Raw genomic sequence first — 17,904 nt, forward strand, 5'->3', positions numbered from 1 at the left:
TAAAGGGCCAATCATGAAAAAACTCAGGGAGAGTAATTTTCGTTTTTTTTTTAAGTTATTAATTTTTTTAATTTAGATAAATAAAAATATTAAGAAATCCCAGTTTTTTGGAGTTTCTTTTAAAGATTAAAAGAGCTGTTAAAATTGTTTTTAAAGTTAAAATAACTGTTAATGTTGATTGAACCTTATATTCCCAGGACCACCGTGCAACTCAACATTTTCCCCCGCCCCCTTCCCCGGGCCACTTTTTCGGGGCGCGACATATAGCCCCGCCCACCCCGCCCCCCCGGCCCCCCGACCCCCCCCCTCCCCCCGCCCCCCCCCAACCCACCACCCCCCCCCCGAAGCAAGACAGCAACCACATTCTGCCCTCTTTAATCCCCCCCCCATTCTTCCCCTCGCGCCCGCCCCCCCCCCCCCCACCGTTCCGCACCCGTCTTGTCCTCCCGTCCCCCCCTCCCGCCCCCCGCCCATAATAACTACCCTCCCACTCACCCACTCCCTCCCCCCCCCAATCGCCCCCCTTCCAAAGAACGTCACGCCCGCACCTACTGTGAAATGTGGTTGTCAAGAAGAAAAACGTGTGGGTCCAAGAAGTTCATGGTGGAGGATTTGACAGTAAGTTTAATTTAACTATAAGGTTAGGTGAACTTAATATTTTCGTTAAAAAAGTCACATTTCTTATTAAATATTTTATTATATTTGGAATGTGTTTATTATCATAAATATTTTTTAAAATTAAAAACTGTTTGACATTTTCTGTCATATCCCTGCAGCAATCATTCGAGGACCATCAGAGTTGAAGAAGGGGTGATAAGGAGGAGGGACGAAGGCAAAGCCGGAACCCTTCTGACACAAGCTGTGTGACCCGACATTCATGTAGAGGGAGAGCCATGGACTAGAACGTAGGGGAGCGTTGCAGGAGGACCCTCTCTTACGATGTCCCTATGCTAGAGATTTGTTGCCAAGTGAGTCAGAACATAGTTTACCACTGCTTGGAAAAGCTGTGGGGTTTTTAAAAAAGTGTAACCTGAGCCTCACACAAAGCATGAGATTTTGGCAGAATGAATAACTAAACCGAAAACTGAGCAGTGATTCTGGTAATTTTGTCACAGTTTTTTAAGTATAAGGAAAAACTGTAGAATGCAATAATGGGAATGCTTGAATTGTTACAGCTCCTTTTCTTCAAGAAACGTAGCCAGGAAAGTTTTGGGGGGGTCAAGACCGACATGATATTTTCCTGTAGTTGGACAGAAAGTAAGCGCGAGTGCAGTCAACTGCTCATTCCCAATTTTGTTTTCCTTAAAAGGTTTCTTGAACCCTATTTTCCAATGTTGACAACTATCTTTCAGCAGTAAATGTCAGTAATACTGAATTATTTAAATAATATTTTAATCATGAAAATTTTGGGGGACGTTCCGGAACCCCTTTAATCCCCTGGTTGGCTATGTCCGTTGCATTTCATCTTTGGCATTGTGCAGCCATCGGAAATCAAGGACAACTGTCACAACAGACTCGACTTCTGGAATCTAGAATCTGCATCTGATTAAATAAGATTCAAAATAAATTGGCGAAGAAGATTTCAAAACATAACTCTTTGCATCGTTTTGACATCAGAGGCAACCTAGACTACAATAAAGGTCTGTCTGTGTTTTATTCCAGCATGATAATGTCCAGCTGTGATCTAGGTGTAAGAGGGGGTTGTTTCTCAATTGTTCTAAAATTTCAGGTACACAATTAAGTGCAGTAACAATGTTTTTAGACACGATCCTCAAAACACTGAGGCAGTAAACTGAATTTTTCTACACAATAAGACAGGCCATATATAGGAAACTAGCTGTGTTAGAACCTATCTGTTTCCAGGTACTGGCACTAAGCTAGAATTCACAATGGAAACTAAATTCAACATTGCACCATTGAATTAACTTCCAGCCTTAGATATGTAAACAAGAATATAGACTTCATTTTCATAAAATTGGTGATAATGGTCTAAATATCAGAAATTCACTTTATTATTGTCGTATAAATCCTCATTGATTCATATGACAAAGTCCACAAATAACAAGCATATTCCTGGTAGCCAAGTCCCAACATATAGATAGTTTAAAAGTTAATAAGTTTCAACACAGTTACATACAACAATATCAGCATTAATGCACTTAATGTAATTTAATAATAATTTACATTATTTGGCAATGCAAAGAACCATACAGTAAATAACAATGGTAACCACTGTAGTTTATAACATTCGATGGATCTGCAATTGAAAACATAACACAAACTTATTAAAACAAAACAGACCATTAATTGGAGAAAAATTTCCTTCTACAGAGTAGAATGGGTTCTCCAAAAGCCCATAAATATAATATTTCATTTAAGAAAAGTGTTTTGTCAAACTTTGGGATTAAATGAGACAGAATGGTTATATACCTTCAGGGAAAGTAACCTGATAGACTCTTTTAAAGTTTTACTTAATCTATTGAATTTTATTTTTGATAAAATTCTTGCATTCTTGTCAATTGTGGCGAATGGGTTATCACCAATGGACTTTTAATTAAATTTTGGATTTTGGATAAATATATTGAATTTAAATCAAATAAGAACGACAGGTTTTATGAACAGTTTTGAATGTTTAAGTAAGTCTAAAATAGCTTGGTTTGACAGTGTTCTAAAGCCTATATGATTTGGATATAATTCTTATGGCCTTTTTTTGGAGGATCAGTATTGTCATTGAATCTTACTACCATTGCCGCCATGCAACCAGCCCAATAATCTTAAGTATTGGATTTAAAAAAATTGCAAAGTAGGCGGTTTTGACATAGTCGGTGCTAACAGAAAAGGTTAGTCCGCAGCTATGGAGTGTTAAACTACTCTTGAGACAGATTTAGAAGAAATATACGTTCAACCTTAAATCTTTGCTAATATTTAAAAATGTAGTGTCGTCTGCATAAAGGATGGTTTGAAGGCTGTAATTGAAGTAGGCAGATCATTTATATAAATTAAAAACAAGCCAAAGGTCCCAGCAGTATGGATCCTTGCGGGACTTCAATCCCCGTACTTCAACGATTTACTTCCCATGAGACCAGCTTTCTCTCAATGCAAAAAAAACTTTTTGTTTGTCTTGATTATTAAGGTAAGACTCAAAAAATAAAATTAAAATCATGGTCATTTGACCAAAACCGTAAAATGGCCAACCTTCCCTTATATAGATCATTAAGGGGTTTTAACCACCAAATCAAAAAGCCCTGCTCAAGTCCACACATAGTGGCTTGAGCAAAAGGCCTTATTCCTCCAAAAGCCAAGAGACACATGCCGCGCAACAATTTTATCTAGAGTCTTGAAAAGTGGTAACAATTGTTTCCTAAATCCAAATTGCCATCGGAGCCTAAGAAGATTGTTAGTTTTCAGATGATAATTAGGCTTAATTTGCTCGATGCACTAGAGCCTCCAACAGTTTGCCGAAGAATCGGAATACATGGATAATCGGAGCCGGTATGCTCTCTGGATTTTATTTTTTGAGTCCCCTTTTATAAACCTGGAACAAAACTCTTGAAATTTTTCAGCTCCTCGGGGAAATAAACTATCTTTTAAAAACTGAAGGTTAAAGCAATGTGTCAATGGAGACCAAAATGTGAGGGGTTATTTGCTTTATCATATTAATTAGACATACAATAAACGTCACAGCTGTCAGAGTTTTTTCATATTGGTTGAACTGAATTTAGAATATGGGTCTGATGTTTATTTTAGAGCCCACTGAAAACAAGATTGAGAGGGTTTATTGATTATTACTTTTTAATAAACTAAATCACTTGGCAGAAATTGTTTGTCATTGTCTAAGTTTGGCTTTAATATTGAGAACAGAGTCCTATGAAATAGTGATTGAAAACATCAGTGACTATGATCCAGGCTTTATCCATCACTGGCATTGGAAAAAACAGTTGTTGCTATTAATAATTTTTCACAGGCTGCCTTGCATTTATTTCTTGAGCTTGTATATTGATAAAATGCTCATTATGGCAATTGCTATTTGGTAAGGCAAATAGCCTTGTCTGTAATTTTTTTTTTAAGATTTAAAAAACTTTGTGCCATAACTACTGGGTATCAATGGTTTTGCAAACTTTTATGGATGGTATATAAGATTACTTTTCCATTTCAGACAAATTCATGAGGTATACCAACTCCATTTCCTTGATATATTATAATTTTTTTTTCCCATTCTGATTTTTTTAGTCTTTTTTTAAATAGAAATAATACATTTTTTAATGGTTAAAAAAAAATATTGAAAAATGTAACTGCAATCACATTGTTTATCGACTGGGGTCCATGAATTTATCCCAGGTCATAATGGAGGCTAGTGTTTATTACAATACTAATCTAATGATTTTTTTAGGCAAAATATTTTTAAAATTAATTCCTTTTTCTTTCCAGGACAGTCCTTAAACCATTTTCCATTCTAATATTAGCAGTTTTTCTAAAAACTTTGATGAGTTAAAGGTATATTTGAGTTTGATAGTAAGCAATGTAGATGTAATTGTTCTAACGGAGTGTTGGCTGAAGGAGGGGGAGGAGGGAGTGAACATTGAGGGGTTTGACCTTGTACTGAGTGATAAATTACGGAACCAAATGACGGCGTCATTGTTTATGTAAATAAGTGACTTTCTGCAGTTACATCACAAGCTACTTTGGGTGACGTTTACGGCATTTTCACTTAACTTCACTTACCTAAATACTCATTACAACATTTTGGCACTATACAGAACATTTGACAGTGACGTTGGTAGGTTTATAGATGGTCTCAGACAGCTATTATAACAATGTAGAACGTAATAAAAAATGCATTTTACTAGGAGACATGAATATTAACCTTTTTGCACCTGACGATATTACTAACAGATATTTAAACTGCCTTATTGGTCATGGACTTGTACAATGTGTGGACAAAGCGACTCGGGTGACGGAGCACAGCATGACCTGCCTGACCACGTGTTTGTGAGATACAACGACATGCAGAGTGTGCAGGTCGCCGTGCTGCACACCGCCGTCACTGAACACACTACAGCACCGGCCTCAGGATCACAGTCCACGCGACTGCCACTGACACACCACTAGCACCGATTACGTATACTGACGAAAAACTGTTTACCGAGTGTCTTATCACCTCAAACTGGGATCCCGTCCTGAATTGTTATGATGTCAACGAATGTTCAGCCAATTTTTCGGGCGTGATTACTGAATCTTTATCTATCGCATAAAAAAGAAATAAAACATCCCACAACACGGAAGAAAAAACTTAAGCCATGGATTTCCAATGACTTAGTAAACTTGATTCGTAAAAGGGATAAAATTAGTAAAATCTTAAAAAAACAACCTTTTAATCGTGAACTTAGAACTTATTATAATATGTTAAGACCGTGATTTAAGCAACTCAATAAAATCTACAAAGCGGGATTACTATAGAATGAAATTAAATGACTGTAGAAAAAATGCTAAATTGGTTTTTGGGGAATTATTAACGAATTAATTGGGATAATAAATGTAGGGATAACTTTCCTATTCAAAGATTTCTACCAGGTGCACCTATATTGAGCAAGGAGGTTTTAAAACAGGTTGCCAATGATTTCAATGATTTTTTTTCGGCTGTTGGCAAAACCCTGGCCGACGAGATTGATTCAGGGGGGGATCCGGTGGTACGTGACCTCTGATTACTGGCTGAACACTGAATTCTCACTACAGACTGTGACTGAACATGACGTAATACGCCAGGTCAAAGGCCTGAGGGGTGGATCCGCACCGGGGATGGACGGGGTCTCGGCTAACCTCTTCAAGGCTAATATCCATGTTATTTCTCAACAGTTTAACACATTTAATTAACTTAAGTATCTCAACTGGTGTATTTCCCGATAATTTTAAGCTAGCAAAAATCTTTCCTCTTTTCAAATCTAATGAATTTACAAACAAAAACAACTTCCGTCCCATTCTCATTGTTAAGCGTTTTCTCTAAGGTTTTAGAACGAATAGTTAAGGATCAACTCGTCTCATTTTTACAAAACCATAACATTTTAAGTGAGTGTCAGTATGGATTTAGGCCGGACAAAAGTATCAATGACGCATTATTTGATATCAACAGAGATTTAAACAAAAGCATTTCAAAAAATAATAGGTGCATGCTTGTTTTTTTGGATTTAAAAAAAGCATTCGAACTCTGTGGATCGCACTATTTTGTTAACAAAATTAGAAATGATAGGAGTCCGCGGCATTGCGCTAGCGTGGTTCCGCAGCTACCTGAGCGAGAGGCGACAGGTTGTGTCCATCTGCGGAGAGAACAGTGATCCTCAAAATGTGGATTATGGTGTGATTCAAGGTAGTACATTGGGACCTATTTTGTTTTTAATATATATAAACAATATTTTCTAAACTAAATCTGTATGGAAAACTCTTTTTGTTTGCGGATGACAGCTTAATTTTTATTTCTGGTAACAACTGGATGGAAGTACAGGAAAAGGCTACAAACGACTTAATGATTTTGAAAAAATGGTTAGATCAAAAATTTTTTCTCACTAAATATATCTAAGACAAAATTTCTACCTATTTCTTTTGAACAATAATTCAGATTACAATTTAAATAGTTTGAGAATTCATCAATGCGGCAATTCTGCAAATTTAACATGTGGATGTAAAAGTATTGAACGCGTTACAAGTTACAAATATCTAGGTGTAATTTTCGAATCATCGCCTTAAAATGGTCTGATCATATAGCCTATATTCAAGCAAAAGTAAGAAAATATATTTTCGCTTTCCAGAAGATTAAGTGATGTTTTAAATGAAAAGGAAATTAAAAATAACGTACTGCGCTTATGTCCAATCTCTTCTTACATTTGGTAACATTGCTTGGGGCGGTGCATTAAAATCAGTTTTGGAGCCCCTTTACATAACACAAAAATGTATCTTAAAAGCAGGATTAAGGAAAAATAAGCGTTATCCTACTGACACTCTTTTTCACGAATCTTCACTCCTTTCCCTTGCGACAGTTGTACATAAAGCATCTTTTAATTCATATTTATAAATATTACAACATAATTTTCCCAGAAACATCACATTCTTATAAATACCAGGCATGCAGTTAATGTCGGTATACCTGTTACAAGGTTAGTTAAATCATTTTCAATAACAAATTCCTTTTATATTTCCCATGTATTATTCAGAAACATTTGCAAAAACTTCAGTCACTTTCAAATTATTCGAATCAACTTCAATTTTCAATTTTAAGAAAAACGTTAATTTTTTCCTTCTACAGATTGGCCTCGAGGGAGCCGAGGCCCTAATCTTATCAGAATATGGGCGGGCTTGACCTTGGTCCTTTCTCTCACCCCTCCCCCCTCCGATATCATCTGTCATTCATCTACATTTCAAAGTGATAACTATTTCAAATAAATTATATATAAATTTTTTGGTCGGTTTTGTTTAATTTAATTTATTATTGTTTATTGTTGCTCTTTCGTTTGCGTCTGAACCATACCCGGCAAAACAAACTAACATTAATTTCTGTAAAAGATAGCGTCTCTAGCCTACGCACAGGCTGCTTGCCCATGTAGGCTAATTTCCTACAAATATATATTAAGAAATTACAATGTTTAAAATTTCATTGTTAACAAAAATTTGCAAACGCATTTGTAATCTCTGTACCTATAAGAAGATTGTGGAAATAAATTTATATTTAATTTCATTTCATTTCATTTCATTTACAATGCTTGAGCAAAACTTCAGTTTTTTACTGCAGTAAGAAGACGTCTGGAGTATCTAGTAAGGTTTATCAGTAAAAATAGATTTATTTAATAACTTGTTCAGGTATTTAAAATGCCTTATTGTTCAGATCCTGTGGAGAGGAAGAAGAAGAAGGTGGTGATGAGGAGGAAGGAGGAGAAGGGGAGGGGCAAGCTTCCATTCATGTAAGTTAAAATAACATATCACTAAACTTCATCTTGTGTCTTTGATGTATAACATTCGTGTTGAGGGAAATATAAGTAATTGCTTAAAATTGTAATATATAATTTAGTTTAAAATGTTACTAATGTCTTTGTTAAAACTGTATTCATTCATACATTAAAAATGAGAGTAGTTTTCCTCATAGTAGTAACTGTACAAAACTAAAAAAACTTGACTACCATAAATTTTGTCAGCATGTCTTGCATTCCCGTAAAAGGACAATTAGAACACCTATGGATGTATTAATGGTGAGTGATTACTTTATCAAAATCCAACTTTGTTTTTAAACGTTTTTAAAAACAGTCTAAACGTAAACTGTGTAAGTATTAAACTGCTATATTATAATACTGGGGTGTTATAAATGAATGTCTGGGTTTAAACACACCTTTAAGATTTTAGTATTTTAAAAACTTAAAAGTATAATTAATACACGAACTTAAAGAGCAACTCAAATAGTTTATTCCTACAAACTTCCAAGTGTTCAATTTGAGTTCCATTTGACACATGGTACACATCAAGTCTATAGCTGAGTTCTTCTTCCAAAACGTTGATCAATGTGTCTAGAGTGATTGTTGCACCAGCTGCTGCTTGATTCCTGTTCCTTAAATCAGGTAGGTCAGCTGGTACCGTAGGCACATGCATACAATTCTTTTTGAATCCCAAAAGTAGAAATCACATGGCGTCAGGTTTGGTGAACGTGGAGGCCATGCAAAACAAGTCCTGTCATTAGGCCTCACAGCTAATCCAGTGGTGGGTACAGTGTGACGTTTCAACTAATCTTGAACTGAGGTACGCCAGTGAAGTGGTGCACCATCTTGCTGCCAAATGAAGTTCTGTAGTTCGTCCTCTTCCAATTGAGGAAATAGCCATAGTTCTAGAGCATCAAAATAAGAAATATCAGTTACAGTTCCTTCTCCAAAAAAGAAAAGGTCTGTGAACTTTCTGTCTAGATATGTAACAAAAAAATTCAATTTAGGGGAGTTTTGCTGTAATTGTACCATCTTATGAGAGTTTTCTGAGGACATGTTTACATGTCCACTGATGTGAAATGTTGATCCATCCCTGAAAATGGCATGATCCAGAAAATCCTCATTGTCATGCAACATTTTGTTTTCAAAATTGGAACGTAAACCATAGCCTGCAGGTTTTAGAGCCTGTAACAACTGCAAGTGATAAGGAATTTGTTGTAAGAGTTTCTGTAAAACTATCCAAACAATCGTCACTGGAATTGCTACTTCACTACTAGTCTTCTTGAACTGATTTCTGTGGGCTTCATGTGAAAGTCTCTCTAACTTGCTCAACACTCTCTTCACTAAACTGTTGGTCATCCTGTATCTTCCCTTTGCTAAAGCAGCCAGTATCTTCAAACTGATGATACTATCTATGGATGTTATCACTTAGAGGATCACAACCGAACTTTATCTGGAACACACGTTGCACAGTTACAACAGATTCAGTCTTTGCAAACCGCAGAACACGAAAAGCCTTCTGATCACGAGTCGCTGTTTTTGCTATTAGCACTTTCTAACGGATGACGGAGGAAACACTGCATGTGCACTGGTGACAACAAACAAAACTGTTTGAGTTACTCTTTGATTTGATGTATTAGTTATAATTTAAGTTATATGTGAAATAAACTACAAAGTGATAATACTCCAATATTTATTTATAAACACCCGGTACTTTGTATCTCGTATTATGTAATGTACACATGAGATACATATAAAAGTTCATTAACAAGGTGTAGGTGTAAAAGCCTTTCAACATTACTATCTGTTGTCAGAAATGTGTTTATTTTTTTGCATGACAGAATCAGGTAAGACTGTCTACAGTTGATTAATGCAACAAACTTTAATTTAATCTTATACATTAAAGTAAAATTAAACAAATTTTTTTTAGGAACAAGAAATGGAGAAGCAGAAGTTGCTGTTCCACCAGGCCAGGCTGGCAAACCGTGGAGTCGCTGAGATGACCTTGCTACACATCTCTGCGTGTAAGGGTGTACCCAGTGACATGGTAATGAAGACACTGCAGCTTGGCATCTCCATCCTCCGCGGTGGAAACATTGACATTCAGATGGTAACCTTGCACTCTTTTAAAAAACTTGTCTTTAAATTGCTTTAATTTTGTAACAAGGGATTGCACCAAGTGGAAGAGGGGGAACATATTTACACAGTTTAAAATTGATGAATCAAAGTTTATAGGTTTGGATTAGGAGTTATTTAAATGCAAAATCTCCGCGATATTGAATAGCTAAGTTTACAATAAATTCAGTTGCTGCATCAACAATCCTGCTCATATCAATATATTACCAGAGTCAGTTACCTTCAATAATCAGCCTACTTTATAGCTTAATTACCATTCCAGGCAAAAAAAGAATGAATTATTGTCGTACTATCTTCTATTTGTTTTTAATTGCTTTTTTAGTATACACGATTCGAAGTAGTCAGTTACCTTTTGTTTGTTTATCTCAATCTAGAGATTAGATTAGGTTAAGGGGGGCATAAGAACTTTTAGTTCCTAGTGTGTCAAGCTAAGCTTATTGTGAATCCCAGATGGTGTGCCTACTCCCACACCTTCAACAGGATCTAGGAATTTCCGCTCAGTATTAAATTCATAATGTGGCTGAGAGATTCCAAATTGGGCTTTTCTCTTGAATCAAGAGATATATTGATCTAAAAAGAAATAAATAATTTTTTAACTAAAGCTACTGCTAATAAAATTTTGTTGTCTCTGAATTTTAAAATCTCTCTATCACCTTCCTTTTCTTTTTCACTTAACCCTAATTTAGATGGAAAGGATGAAAGTGAATATAGATATGAAAGTAAATATAATTTCTATAATACTTTGATTGAGCATGGCAGCAATAAGATCATACACATTGTTAAAGGTGAGAATAGGTGCTTTCAATAAATCTAACATTTAACGATTTGGGTAGAATGTTGGAAGTTTACTATACCTTTTGTGTTGTTTCAATCATTTAATATTTTTTAATCTAACCCTCTCCCGCTCGCAAGGCATGAATCGGCACGGCCACCACATAGCCACTGCAGCTTAAACGGCACAGATCGGCACGCACAGCTTTACCCACTAGAGCCGATAAGTGCTGCTCTCGAGTAGCAATATTTTGTACTACTACGGGTTGTTTGCTATCATGAGACCATTTACTTTATTTTGCTATTTATATTAGTTGTGGGGAAACAATGGCGGGTTGTAGTCCGTACACTTCGTGACAGTGAAATCGATCTCATTATTAGTAGTGATTTCGACGATTCAAGTGAGTTTAGTGATGTACCAGAGCTTTGTGAAGTGGTTGGTGGCATTGAAGATGTAGTTTTGGAGTGATTACAGTGGCAGTGGCAGTGACGGCGAACCAGACAATGACTTTCACCATGTAACTGCACAACAAACAACCCCACGCCAGCTGTCCCGTGTCATCATGTGCCCCCTCCCTGGTCTCGTACAATCAACTTCATTGAACCAATATTAGTAAAGATAATTCATATATATAATTAATTAATAGCTAATTACAGTGACAGAACATGTGTAAGTTGAGGCGCCGCATATTTTGACCGAGCGCGACCGGCAGAGCGAATTAATTGAGGTTAGAAGCACCGTGAGTGCCTGGAAACAATACAAGCGGGAGAGGGTTAACGTTTTTATTTTATGCCAGTGAATAGTCTAATTTCTGTTGGCTTACTTCCTGAGTGTAATGCAATGATGGAGATAATAAATATACAGTAAAAAGAGAGATTACTGTTTCCACAAAAACTAACATCAAAGTAATCTGGTTCACATCATGTTAAAATATTGCTTACACAATTTTGCGCTTAAATATTTCAACCTCACTGTGGAGAGCCATTGCGTTCAGTCTACATTGGGAGGCCAAAAAGTTAAGTATTCGCATGAGTGAGTGAACATATTAGACACACAAAACATCAAGAAATATACAAATCTGCCATATCAGAACTTAGTTTCATTTCAAGACCAAACATGCAATTTAGAGTTTGACAAAATAAAAGTACTTATGAAAATTACTATTATTATCCAATAGGGATAAAAGAAACTTTAGAAATAATCATGAACAAAAATTACTTCAACAATAAAATTAGCATTAAATTGTCCAAAAGATGATAACCAGTGATAAGGAAGCCATCTTGATCATGGCTGGGTGTTGGTTAAACTGGAGCCAATCACAAGAAAGCTCCGTTCCTTTCAACTCACCTGTACAGACAACTGTTTATTATTGGTAGTTTCAGTTTTACATCTGTTGATTGAAGATGGCTCTCTACATCGAGGCTGAAATATTTCAAGAAGATAATTATTTAAGTAATGTTTTGACACAGTGTTAACTGGAAGACATTGACGTTTAATGACACCTATCACGAAAGCCTAAGAACTAAGAATATAAAAAGCTTGTTATCGTTAATTTTATAGTAAACAAATTATTATATTTTGTAGGGAATGCTGAATCACTTAAAGGAGAAAAAGGATGTTGGCTTCTTTACTTCAATTGCTGGTCTGATGAATTCATGCAGGTACAATTATAATTATTTTCTACTTAATTTTGTACTTATGTTACATTTACAACATGGTGTACAAACTGTTTTAGAATATTTTATTTTTCTAAATATACACAATTGTAATATTAATCACACTTCTAGTCATGAAATAAAAAGGTTTGTAATCTTAACTATGTGAATATAGTCAAATAACTTTTACTTTTTTCAATGTACTCTGGGAAACCATCCTTAAGAGCTTTTAATTCAAACTTAAGCGTTGTAAATTCTATCCCAACAATATTAGCTACACCCAGTGGTGTACCTACAAGGATGGGAATGATTGGAATAGAACCTCCCAGCCCTAATGATAAATAAAATATTCATATAACATCAATTTAACTTGTCTGAAATAAAGAATGTTGAATGTTTTACCTGAATGTTTTACCTTGAATTATTCCTATTAATTAATTCATTTTTAATTTATTATCAGTACAAATGTAGATTTATTCTGAATTATTCCATAGTACTCTGTGTGATGTTCTTTAATCAGATTTTATTCTCCCCCTCCCACCGCCCAAAGACAAGTTCTAGTTACACCACTGGTTATACCTAGTATTTAATGTCTAGCACGGCCCGTTTACTATGTAAATAAAACCAATTAATAGGCGTTATTGTTGTGCTTGTTTAAGTAATAAAGTTGTGTGATTATGAATTTTTTATTTATTGAAATTCAGATAATAGCACTGATACTTTTCTCCAGAATCTGATGAAAAAAGCAATCTTTAAAAGAACTTGAAATCAGTTTTACAATCTTTGTGATCATTAGAAAGGCAGATCATGTTTATTTATGTATAACAAAAGTCATAAACCCAAGCTTTATACAATGATGAAATTAATTTATTTTGTAGTAAGTTATTGATTTTTTAAAGCAGTAAATTATCCATCATGAATACTAAACTTAAATAAGATCAGGTTAAAATTCCCATACAGAGTCACTCTCAATTTAAAATATCAATAATAATGTATCACCCTATGAAAATCAATAATCAACGATCAAGTTTTTGGCCAGTATACAAATGTATGAGAGTAATGCATGATATTTTTCTGGAGAGGAAGTTTCATGCCTGTAATGTTGCCAGTGTGTTGGATCTGGATGCGTTTGAACGCAACACGAAGGCCGAGGGTCTGGGTGTTGGTTCGGAAGGAGCGGCTGGAGAGAAGAACATGCATGACGCTGAGTTCACCTGCACTCTGTTCCGTTTCATTCCAGCTCACCTGTGAAGGGCATAATTTGGGTAAGTCTTGTTCGGTTCTTTATTTCTGAGGTAAAAAAGCAACAGGTTGCTTTTTAAAAGTAAAAAATTAATTTACTAAAAATTATTGTGGATAAAAGCTAATACCAGTTTAATAATTCAACTTGTGCAGCATTTTCCAAAAATTTTAACTGAATCCATATGGCAATAAAAATTTAAGCGGATGTAACCTTCTAACTACAAACAATATGAAAAAGTTTAATTTTTATTTTCCAAGGTAATTGGTATGAGGTGTTGGTATGAAATATCACTTATTAATAGAAGGATGAGAAATGCTTATTTTAAATGTTAGATGTGAATTTTTGTTTTATTTAACATATTAAAGTTTTTTATTTATTATATTACCCTCATTTTAAGAGGTAAAGTAATTTTTTTCTGGAGGAGAAAAATAGTATTTTTTTTAAGCAGATCAATTACAGTTATTTAGAACCAAAAGATATTGTTTTTAGTATTCATTTTCATTTTTCTGTAAGTTAGATCCTAATAAATAAATACCTATGCAGCCATACTCCTTTGGTGTTTTTTTGTGTGTTCTTATTAAGATCCATCTTTAAGATGTTTATAAACAAAACTTTTGAAACATTGACTTCATTGTTTACTTGTAACATTTGTTGTATCTGCTTCTAGAATGGCAGAACTACCTGAGAACTCAGGCTGGAAACACTACAACAGTGAATGTTGTCATCTGCACTGTCGATTACCTACTGAGACTTCAGGTAATGTCCCATAGACTTAATACTGATCATAACCAGTGGTTGGTGGTGGTGGTGGTGGTTTTCAGTGGTGTATATAGAAAATTATTTCGGAACTTACACACTGGGTGGTTTATGGAGTATTAAAATAGCCTTCAAAAATAGGGACTCGGGATCTTCTTCCAGGAAATTTTTTAGCGTTAAGACCTCATAAATATGTATCTAGTTTAAAACAAACTACTATGTGCAATTTTTATGTTGGTCTTTCTAAATTTTAGGGGGGCCATGAGCCTCCTCCTTACATACGCCCATGTCACCAATGAATAAAAAAACTACAAAGCCAGTTCAACTTTGAAATCGTATCTGGTTGCCTCACTCCAATTCCAAAAACAGTATTACGTTACTACAAGAACTCTACAACAAATTAGAGAAGGAGATAGAGACTTGAGATAAAGTAGGTCCTAAGGACTGTTAGTGGAATAAAATCAAAAATATGCACAGATTTTGTAGGTAAATTAAAAAACCATTTCAGCATAATTCTGATTTTTTTTTATTTATCAGTTAGTACGTCTGAAAAACTATAAAAAAGGGCAACAATATCATGATAATATTAAGGATTTTCATGTAGTATTTAATATGAATATGAAGATGCAAACATACTAAACTCTAAAAATAATAAAGGATAGTGAAAGCCAACATCTGTCATAAGTAAGGTTTTCCAATAGAATATTTTTAAATACTTCAGGGAAGAGAGGTCCTTATCACAAAAGTAATTTTTTGCTAAATAATGCTCTTAAAAAAGCCTATTTGTAACTAGGTTTCAGTTTTGTACCTCTTTTACCTTGATGCTTTGTGAATCATACATAAAAATATAATATGGATAATTTTTAAATCTAAAATTCTCGGAATTGTCACAATTTTGTCAAATGTTATTTACTTTATGCTTGTCATTGTACTTGTCATTCATTATCGTCAAAATTGTTTTCATATTTTAACCTATAAGATGTTTAAATTTAAAATTTTTCACCAACTCCTCATAGCATATCCCGTACATCGATAGATTAACATGATATTCTGTGTCCCATGTTAGTGGCAAATAAGGAGGGGGTTACGAGAGTTAGAACACCCTCATGAGGTCATATGGGGAAATCAAAGTTATTAATAGAAATATGTTTTGGAAAATATACACTCTCTAGAAATTGAAACAGTTGCCATCCTTTATACTTGGTTGGGATTTTCCCTACATAGATATAAACTCCTGCTGAACTAACCGTTTTGAAAATCCTGAAATGCTTTCGCATCGGTGGATGGGCCAAATTTCCTTTTATAAGTTCAACCATTGAAAAAGGGATGTAACACTACAGAGAACTGTTTCACACACTGTATTCTATTGTTTCAGGAGTCAATTATGGACTTCTATTGGCACTATTCAAGCAAAGAACTTATAGATCCGGCGGGTAAAGCCAATTTCTTCAAAGCAATTGGCGTGGCCAGTCAGGTGTTCAACACGCTCTCTGAAGTCATTCAGGGGCCTTGTACACAGAACCAGCAGGCGTTGGCACATTCAAGGTGTGTTATTGTTACCAAGCTGGAAGACATTTTATGTGTATTACATATGATTACATGTCTAGCTGTTATGTATTCACAGTTATGTTGACAATTAACTACCGAGTGTCCCAGTAGTTGTTCTTTCCTTTATAATCCTTCCATTGTCAAGAACAGTCTTAAAACAAAGAGACATTCTGTAGAGTGGGTTGAATTTTAATTATCAGGTTAACTCCTTCCTTAGTCAAATGGCTGTGACATGTTTCTGAGGCTACTTGGCCGAATTAATTCAGTCACATTGCCCAAAAAGAATGAATATCCATGCTATATAATTTGCAACAAGTCTATCCCTGTAAAATTTGTGTTATATGCCTCTGAAAAACATACTTATTTCTGTATAATGTGATTAATTATTATTAAGAATAGCAACTTGAATGTTTTAACTCCTTCATCTATCTTAGTGTTATAGGAAAAAGGAAGTACAAGTAACATTATTTTGAAACGAAATTGAAAATAATAATGCAAGATTACAATACAGAAACAATTATATAAAACCTTTAATACAAAAAAATTGTCTGTCAATTGTTAAGATTCTCATATTTTTCTTAGATACCAGCAAAAAAGTAAAGTAATTAGTATTTACAAGAAATCTTTACTTTTGACAGATGAAATTATAAGGAGTAATCAAATTCAAATTGGTAGCAGAATTAAGCAGAGGGAATAAAATATGAAGTGTTTTTGAGATGGTCAATCTTTAACACCCGTTTTCTCACAGAGGGGCTGAAATGGGAGAAAATTAAAGTTATAATAAATAATAAAATGTAACCTGTTTCAATTAAAAAAAAAAATAAAATAAATAAAAAAAAAATAAAAAAAAAAAAAAAAAACAGAAGGTAATTTCTATTTATCATTTGGCTTTTTTCCAAACTAAATAAAGTTGAGATTGGAGGACTTTTAAAGAGGTCAACAAGATCCATCTTAAGTTTTTAAAGACAGGGCTTAAAGGAACATTATATATTCTGGTGATACAAGATTGGTAAAATCATTAACTTCTTCATTAAATATTTTCATACTTTCTCTACCATAGCTTTCAGAGTAATGTCTTGAAAAAATCCTGTTTCCTTAAAAAATATCGGATATTTATAACATTTTCTCATTTGACTTATAATTAAGTTAGCGTTAGGTAAATTTTAAATATAAAATTGTTGCATTTTTGTGCTTTGGCAATTATTCCAATGTTGTATTCCAGGTTGTGGGATGCTGTGGGAGGTTTCCTTTTCCTCTTCTCCCACAATGCAAGACAAACTGTTCCCAAACATTCCAGCCAGGTGGATCTGCCTCAAGGAGCTGCTCAACCTGCAGAAGGACATGATCACGATGATGCTGTCAATGCTTGAAGGTGAGTCAGGAAATCACCTAGTGCTTTTCCTACTAGCCTCATTTTTCACTCTCAAATACAGGGAGTTCAGTAAAAGTGTTCTAATACTTTGAGATTACGATAATCAGTATTGAGTTGTTTTGAAGGAATAATTTAAACATCCACTATTTTGAAAGAGGTGAAAGGATTTTGTTAATATTTAGTGTTCAAAAAGATCTAACAAAGGTTAATATAATTATCAAGTTTCATTACTCTATCTTAACTGGTTCAAAAGATATAATTATTTTTGATAATAAACACATAAGGCAGATATATGGAAAACTAAAGGTTTTTAGGTCATACCTTCATATGAACTTTTATGCTAATTATTATGTGTAAACAAAATCCCAATGTATTGGAACACTTTTTACTGAACACCCTGTATAAAAAATCATTGCGTAGTTCATAATTTATTCAGGTGTACATGTGCTGTCCTGAAAATGCATTCATCT

At 34.5% G+C, this 17,904-nt stretch overlaps 1 pseudogene; it reads left to right on the plus strand.

Annotated features, from left to right (window-relative positions):
• Nucleotides 1–7,867: 7,867 nt before the first annotated feature.
• Nucleotides 7,868–17,434, plus strand: LOC124374750 (annotated as a pseudogene).
• The last annotated feature ends 470 nt before the right edge of the window (nt 17,435–17,904 follow it).

This window comes from Homalodisca vitripennis, unplaced genomic scaffold (assembly GCF_021130785.1).
Source record: "Homalodisca vitripennis isolate AUS2020 unplaced genomic scaffold, UT_GWSS_2.1 ScUCBcl_9906;HRSCAF=18552, whole genome shotgun sequence".
Classification (NCBI taxonomy): Eukaryota; Metazoa; Arthropoda; class Insecta; order Hemiptera; family Cicadellidae; genus Homalodisca; species Homalodisca vitripennis.